General features: G+C 38.6%; 1 long non-coding RNA gene across 1 annotated transcript; it reads right to left on the reverse strand.

Moving 5' to 3' along the window:
* Window positions 1-2,664, reverse strand: LOC135224184 (uncharacterized). Its single transcript, XR_010316669.1, has 3 exons — window positions 2,567-2,664; window positions 368-479; window positions 1-66 (listed from the first exon to the last, which is right to left on the reverse strand). It is a non-coding gene; the product is annotated as an uncharacterized LOC135224184 (long non-coding RNA).
* Between the last annotated feature and the right edge of the window lie 5,993 nt (window positions 2,665-8,657).

Raw genomic sequence — 8,657 nt, forward strand, 5'->3', positions numbered from 1 at the left:
TATCTAATGGATATGTACAGTAAATGGGGCCCCACCCACGACAAGTGCGACGGCCAAATTTGCTACCTGAAATGGAGGAATGGAATGAAATTTTCAATGTGTTACTTAGCTATCTAATTGTGCATTGATTTGCATAAAACTATTATGGTGGCTTGCTGGATGTTTGAAAAGTTATTTTCTTTTTGCAGTTATCAAAAAGAAATATTTCGAAAAGGGAATATTTTAGAACATTTGGAAATATCAACAAAAATTAAAAATAAACTATTGCAGTATTTTAGGTAAAAAAATGGATGATATATATTTTGTAAAGATTAAAATATAGCATTTATGCAAACAAGTTGTAAAAAAGTTTCATGATGTAACTTACCTACATACGAGGCACACACTTCGGACACAAGACAGTTTGATGCTGTAGGCAGACCGGCCCGTTGCATCGCAAACATGCTGTGTTCGTCTTGTGGTCGTCTCTAGATGGGCAACTTCGAAAAAAAAATTAGAAATGAGCACTCGAAAAAAAAATTAGAAATGAGCACTCAAAAAAAAAATTAGAAATGAGCACTCAATAAAAAAAAAAAAAAATTAGAAATGAGCACCCAAACGGAATCAGCACAAACATTACCCCGGGCACGTACGCGATACAACACACCACCCTCCAACATATTCCAGTAATAAAACAAAACTATACTAGCATGAACCATGTTCTCTTCGCAATGTTTACCATATAACTTTGCTTAAAAAAAAAAAAAAACACACACACACACACCCACAAACAGAAAAGGGCATTCGAAAGGACATGGATCAAATGTCAATATATGGGATCCCAGCCACTTCCAAGGTCGGTCACGCAGGTGTTTACGCGCAACAAAAGAGAGAGAGAGAGAGAGAGATGTTTACGCACAACAAAAGAGAGAGAGAGAGGGGGAGAGAGATATTTACGCACAACAAGAGAGAAGGAGAGAGAGAGAGAGAGAGAGCTTTACTTACTACAGCTTTCAGAGATGATATGCAATTATTTACATGGCGAGAGAGAGAGAGAGAGAGAGAGAGAGAAAGAGACCCACAAATATACGAAACATAAACATAAAGGATCAAAGAGGCATTAGAGAGAGAGAGTGAGCGAGAGAGAGACCCAGAAATATGCGAAACACTAAAACAAATGATGAGAGAGAGAGAGACCCAGAAACATGTGAAACACTAAAACAAAGGGAGAGAGAGAGAGACCCACGAATATACGAAACACTAATCATACTGGATCAAAGAGGCATGAGAGAGAGAGAGAGAGAGAGAGAGAGAGAGAGAGAGAAAGAGAGAGAGAGGCAGGCAAAACATTAGAAATGAGCACTCGGAAAAGAAGGTAAACAGAATCTTCGCATACAATGGCCCAGAGCACGTACGCGACAAAACAACGCGCCAACCTCCAACATATTCCACTATAAACATTTATACTAGCTTGAACAAAACTATACTGACATGAACAACACTACTAGCATGAACACTGTTCAATTTCAATATGCTACGTTTACCTATAAATTTTGCTTTTTTCAAAAAAAAAAAAAAAAAAAAACGGGCGTTCAAAGACGTATGGATTATTGGCGATATGGCACCTCAGCCACTACCAAGGTCGTGCACACGTTTGCTACAAACAGCATACGAAGTAAAACGTCTCCCATACATGATACGCACATAGTAAAACATTTCCCAATATAAAAAACTATACTAATTAGCTATTATGCCACAGTCCTACACGTCATTGGCTACGTATAAACCTTTGCTCTTCGCAAAAAAAAACAAAAAAAAAAACCAAAAAAAAAAAAAAAAAAACAGAAATTAGCACTTGAATGTTACGTGACCATAAGGGCATATCGTAGGTCGTACGTAAGTGGCAGGCATTCATTTTATAGAAACATCATCCTCCGACATATTCCAACAGTACAAAATACGATTGAAATGAACAATACTCAGTATCCGAAATTTACCTAAAAACTTTGCTTTTTGCAAAAACTTCAAAAAAAGACACTCGAAAGAAATTAGACAATATTTCTGCTATATGGCATTTCTGCCGCTCCCAGAGTTGCTCACGTGACCTATAAACATCCCGAAACAATTTACAATATAAAACAAATACACTAATTAGCTATTATGCACACAGTCCGACATGAATTGGGTACGTAATAACTTTGCTATACGCAAAAAAACACAGAAATTGGCACTACAAGGTCACGTGACCTTGAGCGCATTTATGACGTGATAACGCATTCACAATGGCATTCATTTTATAGAAACATCATCCTCCGACATATTCCAACAGTACATAGCACGATTAGAATGAATAATACTCAATATCTGATGTTTATATAAAAACTTTGCTTTTTGCAAAAAATGCAAAAAGTGGCACTCAAAGCAAAATGGACAATATGGCGGTATGTGGCATCTCTGCCACTAGGTTTGTTGTGTATCACTTGGATATAGGACCCAGTTAGACTTTCCAACACAACAAAGTCACATGACTATACATACTGTTCATTGAGAAACTGATATGTAATAACTTTGATTTTCGATCACTAACCTTTCTACTAAGATGTGGGTCGTCCTTGACCCGAGTGGTTCCTCAGAAAATAGGGATGCACTGAAGAGAGGGGCTGGCACGTCTGCTCACCATCAAACCTGACTGCATACTAACCGTCTGCAGGTCGATTAACACCCGGCATTCGACATGGGTGATAATTTATGGGAAAAAAACATGTTTTTTGAAACACTCCTGTTAAAAAGGTCTACATGGTCATAAAATAACTAAAGTCATGCTTTACCCCACAAATCCATCATTAATTAATATACTCAATCTACTAGTCAAATATTAAAAATTCCTCGCTAAACAAAATATAATCTTTACCCACTGAAATCCTCACAAATAATCCAATATCTGGACAAACACGCTATCAAAAGAGAACCATAACGTCTAACAGCAAAAACCCCTTTTATGGTTTATATAACTAACCTCCATAAAATATAATGCCGAACACTCCTTCTATCTAACTCACATTGACCTGACCAAATTATACCTCCTATCTAAAATAAAAATTCTTTTTAACCCCAATACAACATCTCTCGTAAGAAAAGAAAAAAAAAGAAAAAAGGAGAAAAAAATAAGATAATAACACAATAATAAGTGAACTTTCCCCCATTACACAGCGCACATAAGAGAAAAGAAACACATATAATTCAATATCTTTCCCGAAAAACAGGATCGTGTACCGTTATGGAATTTGCTACCGCAGCAATCCCATCGACCAGAAACGACCGGGGAAAAGAATCCCCATTCTTACATGATACATTCCCGTGGAATGCCATATCAACATCTACAAGAAATAGTGGGAATATCTCCCCGAGTAATCAACTCCAAAGGGAAAAATCCGCAACCCGATTCATTACAGCAATATTAGCAAAAGATCCCCTGTGAACACCTCAGGTGCTTCGAACTGCAGCATAGTCAGACTCGCAATGCCAGAAACTCATGATTCTCAAAAAAATGTTCTATACTGAAACTAACATCAGCACATTCCACAGGATATGACCAAGGTGCTCCAAAGTTATCTCGAAGACATAATTCTCCAAATAAAACAATACTGTCCAATTATATAAAAATTTATCACCTATTTGAGATATGAACTATGATAAACTCACAATTCCATAATATATACTGCCCCCCAAAAAAAAGAAAGTCACCCCCAAGTATTAATGCCATCTCCTTATATATATAAATCATCATCTCAATAATAACACCACTCCAGTGATAAAAATATTTCCTCTATTTAATTAATGACCCCATACCAAAAAAATCATCCGCCCCTCCAAAAAACTTGTCCTTAAATCATAAGTTCCCACGACATTACCCGAATTATATAAAACCCCAATGTCATCTATTCGGCTCGTGAAACCCCAATTCAGCACCAAATATCATACACACAGGAATAATCACATGTTTATCATCACGTTTCTCAGCCAAAACCAAAACAACAATTTGCCATATTTCAACCACTTCCCACGTAAAATATTAACCCAGAAATCTTACGCCAAGACGCGGCAGATTTGTGCATAATAAGAAAAAAAAACAGTAGAAGAAAATAAAAGAGAGAAAAAAAAAAAAAAAAAAAAACGTAAAAAGCATTCTGCCACCAAATTGCAAAAGACAGACAGCAAGAAAAAAAAGGAAAAAAATGCAATTGCACTACAATATATTAATCACCACAACCAATTCTTTTCAATTTCGAGATATGTGTTAACCTCGACTGACCTGTTTTTTCCTCTAAGACTACAAATCTGTTTCCCATTTTCTCTTCAATGACTTTAAAAGGACCTTCAAATTTCGGGCCTAATTTGTAATTTAGCTCATTTCTCACGTTAAGTTTTCAAAATACATTGTCTCCGACATTGATCTTGGGATCAGATGTTTTACTATTACTCTTCTGTATCATATATCTGGTTGTGGATTCGATATTACAGCTGAGACAAGCGTGTCTCTCTCTCGCTGTGGATACCAACACCTCGACCGTATCCTCCCCATAATGAGGCATAGTTATCAAATCAAATGTGCCTCGTGCTGGACAACCAAACAAAGCTTCAAATGGGGACATTTTAATTGAATCACTAACCATAGTCTTAATACTATGTCTAACAATATTAACATATTTGTCCCAATTCTTATCATTACCACCTACAGTTTTCCTGAGAGCCTCGAGCACTTTCCTGTTTGCTCGTTCGCACAACCCATTAGCCTCGGGTCTGTATGGAATAATTGTTACTTTCTGTATCCCTATGACTTCAGCTAAACATTCCAAGGTTTTGTTCACAAATCCCTCCCATTGTCGGTAATAGAACTTCGGGTGAGCCATATCTGCAAATGATACATGAAAAACGCTATGGCTACTTCTTCGGCTGTTTTATGCTTAAGTGGGAAAATTTCTACTATCCTTGTAAGTTATCTTATATCACTAACAAGTACTTGTTCGCATTATCTAGACTCACAAAAATTCCCCAAGATATCCATATGTATTCTCTGAAAAGGTCTACTCGGGGGTTAGGATACGATCCTAATTTGCATGAAGTTGTCCTTGCAGGCTTACATGTGTTGCACACCGTACAATTCCTTACGAAATTTTCCACATCTTTCCCTCCCATGGTTTTTCCAAATGTATTTAGCACGAACCTCATCATACGTTTTTTCTATTCCAAAGTGTCGGACTACCGAGACCAGCAATGAACTATGTCCAAAACCACTGGAATTAGGACCTTCGGAATTATGATCTGTGTTGTATCTCCTTTACTTTCACTGGTTCTCAACTTATATTTAAATTTCCTAACCAATGGATTACCTTCTAGCTCCAAACCCGAAAAAGGCAACTTATACCGTTTCCTGACTAATTTCCCTCTTAGAAACGCTTTTGCATCTGCTAAAATCTCGTCGTCATTTTGCCTTTGCTCTGTGAGAGGTATATCCCATTGTATGGCCTCACTAGTGACTTGCGGGACTTGGAAACCTTCCGTGTCATGAAAACTCCTGCTGAGAGGTTCAGCAACAACGTTAAATTTGCCCTCTATATATTTGAGCTTTGCATCAAAATCTATTATAGTTAAAAACCATCGAGTCTTTTCGGCGACAAATCGGGTTTATTAAAAAGATCTAGTAATGGTTTGTGGTCTGTAAGAACTTCTACTTTATTCCTCATCAGTAACATTTTAAAATGAACTAAGCTCGACGCTATTGCAAAGGCTTCTTTATCTATGGTGGCCATGGACTTCTCGTTGCTGCCCTTTGTCCTAAACTTCCTGCTATAAAAAGCTAAAGGATGAAATTTCCCATCGAACTTTTGCATAAGGTAAGCACCTATACCTTCCTGGCTTGCATCAGTCACTAATGTTAAAAGGTTTTTTTGTTTCGCTAAAATCTGGAAACTTCAAAACAGGGGGATTCATTAGCGCGTCCTTGAGCTTTTGAAAACTCTCCGCCTGGGGTTCATTCCATTGAAACTGAACGTCTTCCCGCAACACATCAGTTAGGGGAGCTGCTATATTAGAGAACCCTTTCACAAACCTCCTAAAGAAACTGGCGATACCCAGGAATGACTTAATCTCTTTCTTTGATCTGGGGTTGCAAAAATTCGCTATTGCTTTGACCATATTGTTATTTACTCTAACCCCTTCCTTAGATACGACATGGCCTAGATATGTGATCTGCTTTTTCAAGAACAAGCACTTGGTTAGCTTAATTTTCAACCCCGCTAATCTAAGCCTCCTAAGTACTTCTGTAAGCACTTCCAGGTGTTGCGCGATCGTGTCCGTTGCGATCAGGATGTCATCCATATACACAAAAAGATTTTTGCCCAATAACCCGTGCAAAACTGTGTCACCAACCATGGGTAAAGGTTATCTGACTGCCCAATAAACCGAAAGGCATTCGCGTAAATTCATAGTGTCCCTTGGGCACTGGGGGGGGGGGGGAAAAAAGCGGTATATTCCTTGCTACTCTCACTAAGAGGGACCTGTAAGAAACCCTGCGCCAAATCAATTGAGCTATAAATATTATGTCCCCAATTTCAACAAAAAGATCTGGTATGCACGTGACTAGGTAGCGCTCAGGGATCGTCTTCTCATTTAAACATCTAAAATCAACGCATACACGGACAGAACCGTCTTTCTTAGGTACCGCTAACAAGGGAAAGTTGTAAGGAGACACGCTGGGGTCTAATGATTCCTTCTTCTTCCCATCTATTAAACCGCTTTCTCTACCTGTTCTCTGATTTTGAAAGGTATGCGATATGCAAGAATATAAATAGGTTTTGTGCCATTCTCCAAATTTACCTTATGCTCTAACACATTAGTCAACCCCAATTTATCACCTTGTAAGGCTACCGTATCCCCAAATCTGCCAAGAGCCCGCTTATCGCTTCAACGTGTTCGCTATAATCCGCATTAGCTAAATGTTCTCTAAATATTCGTTTCCTTGATTGCATTTCTGCCTCCGAAAACTCAGGCTTCCCCTCTACGATAGCCACTGAACCACTATAACAACTCCAATCTTGGAAATCGATATATATGTGTTTTTTCTGGTATCTCCTAATTGTATCATTACAGTTTAACAACTCATAACCACGTAAACCCATCCTTGGATACACTGTTCACCGATGCAGTGCTAACAACCCCTCTAAGTTTTTCGCTATTTTCAATAACACACACATCTGTGGTTTTCTCATTTCCTTCAATTTAACTCTTACCATAGTCTTCGAACCAGGTAATAACATAATATCTTCGGATAAAACACCTCTATATTTGTGGTTAGTACCTCCCCTTTCCACCGCCCAATACACATTACCCCCCTCAGTATCACCTCCAGCATTGTTAGTATCAGAAATAACATCAATATTAGTATCAACATCACCATCCAAAGTATCATCACCACCATTGTTATCACTGTGAACTCTGATAGAACCCTCGTAATCATTTCCCATATCAGCAACGTGGGTTTTAATATTACCTTTCTCCATAACACTCGTATCACCGCCATTAATATCACCGAACACATCTCCTCTTTCAATAACCTCCATGTCCTCCATTCTATTCACGTCCTCATAAGGCAAAAAATACCTGGTATCCCGACTGTTATCCCATTAACACCCGCATGGATCGAAATCTTGTGTCTTCTACAAGCAGGATGACCCAGCAAAAGTCTGTTGCCCAACGCAATTCCTTTCATTACCGAAAATGGCTCTGTTAACACTCTGTCACCAAGAGTAAACTGTATTTGAACACAACCCAGGGTATTTAATCTATGGGCTTGCACATCACACACCGTCTTCATTGAGGGTTGCAAAGGGTAACTGGAAAACATGGATTGATACAAATTATAGTCCATTAGATTTATTGATGCTGCCGAGTCTATAAATATCGGGATATCCACATCCCCTACTGTTCCATAGACTATAGGCCTGGGCTCTGGGGCGTCCCCCACGAGACCACAATGGCATTTACCAATCACCTGTACCCTTTTTGTTGATCGGGCTCCCAAAAATTTCGCCGATCCTTTTGCCCTCTGGTTTGACCTGCCTGGGAAGATCTCACATTATAATTTCCAGAACCTTGAGGTGTAGGCCTCGCATCTCTCCATATCTGAGATGGACAAGACTGCCAATAATGATCAGTACTCCTACACATTCCACAATATTTAACCCTACACAATTTCTTTGGATGCCCCGGTTTATTGCAGTTGAAACAGCGCAACTGCTGTCGCTTTTGATCAATCGATCTTTTGTTATACTAAAATTGCGCACAGACGGGGAGGAGAAAATTCTGTGTCTTTTTGCACTCTATCCCTCGGGCCTGTCCCATTAAAAATTGTGCTATCTGCAGTGGGACATTTAGACATATGTTTTTCAATTTGGGTATAAAGTAATTCTTTGTCTGAAGTAGGTTCAATCTTTTCATCAAAGCTATTAACTATCGCATCCAGTACATCGTGCAAGAGCAGGGAAAAATAGATCAGTTTATGAATGTTATCCAGAGAGAGATTACCCCCTGTAGCCCATTTAGATGTTTTTAATTTTCCTACTCAATCCGCCACTGCGTCAAAAAAGTTTTTAACTGTGTTCTATGACCCCGAAGGTCCC

Source organism: Macrobrachium nipponense, chromosome 10, assembly GCF_015104395.2.
Source record: "Macrobrachium nipponense isolate FS-2020 chromosome 10, ASM1510439v2, whole genome shotgun sequence".
Taxonomy (NCBI): domain Eukaryota; kingdom Metazoa; phylum Arthropoda; class Malacostraca; order Decapoda; family Palaemonidae; genus Macrobrachium; species Macrobrachium nipponense.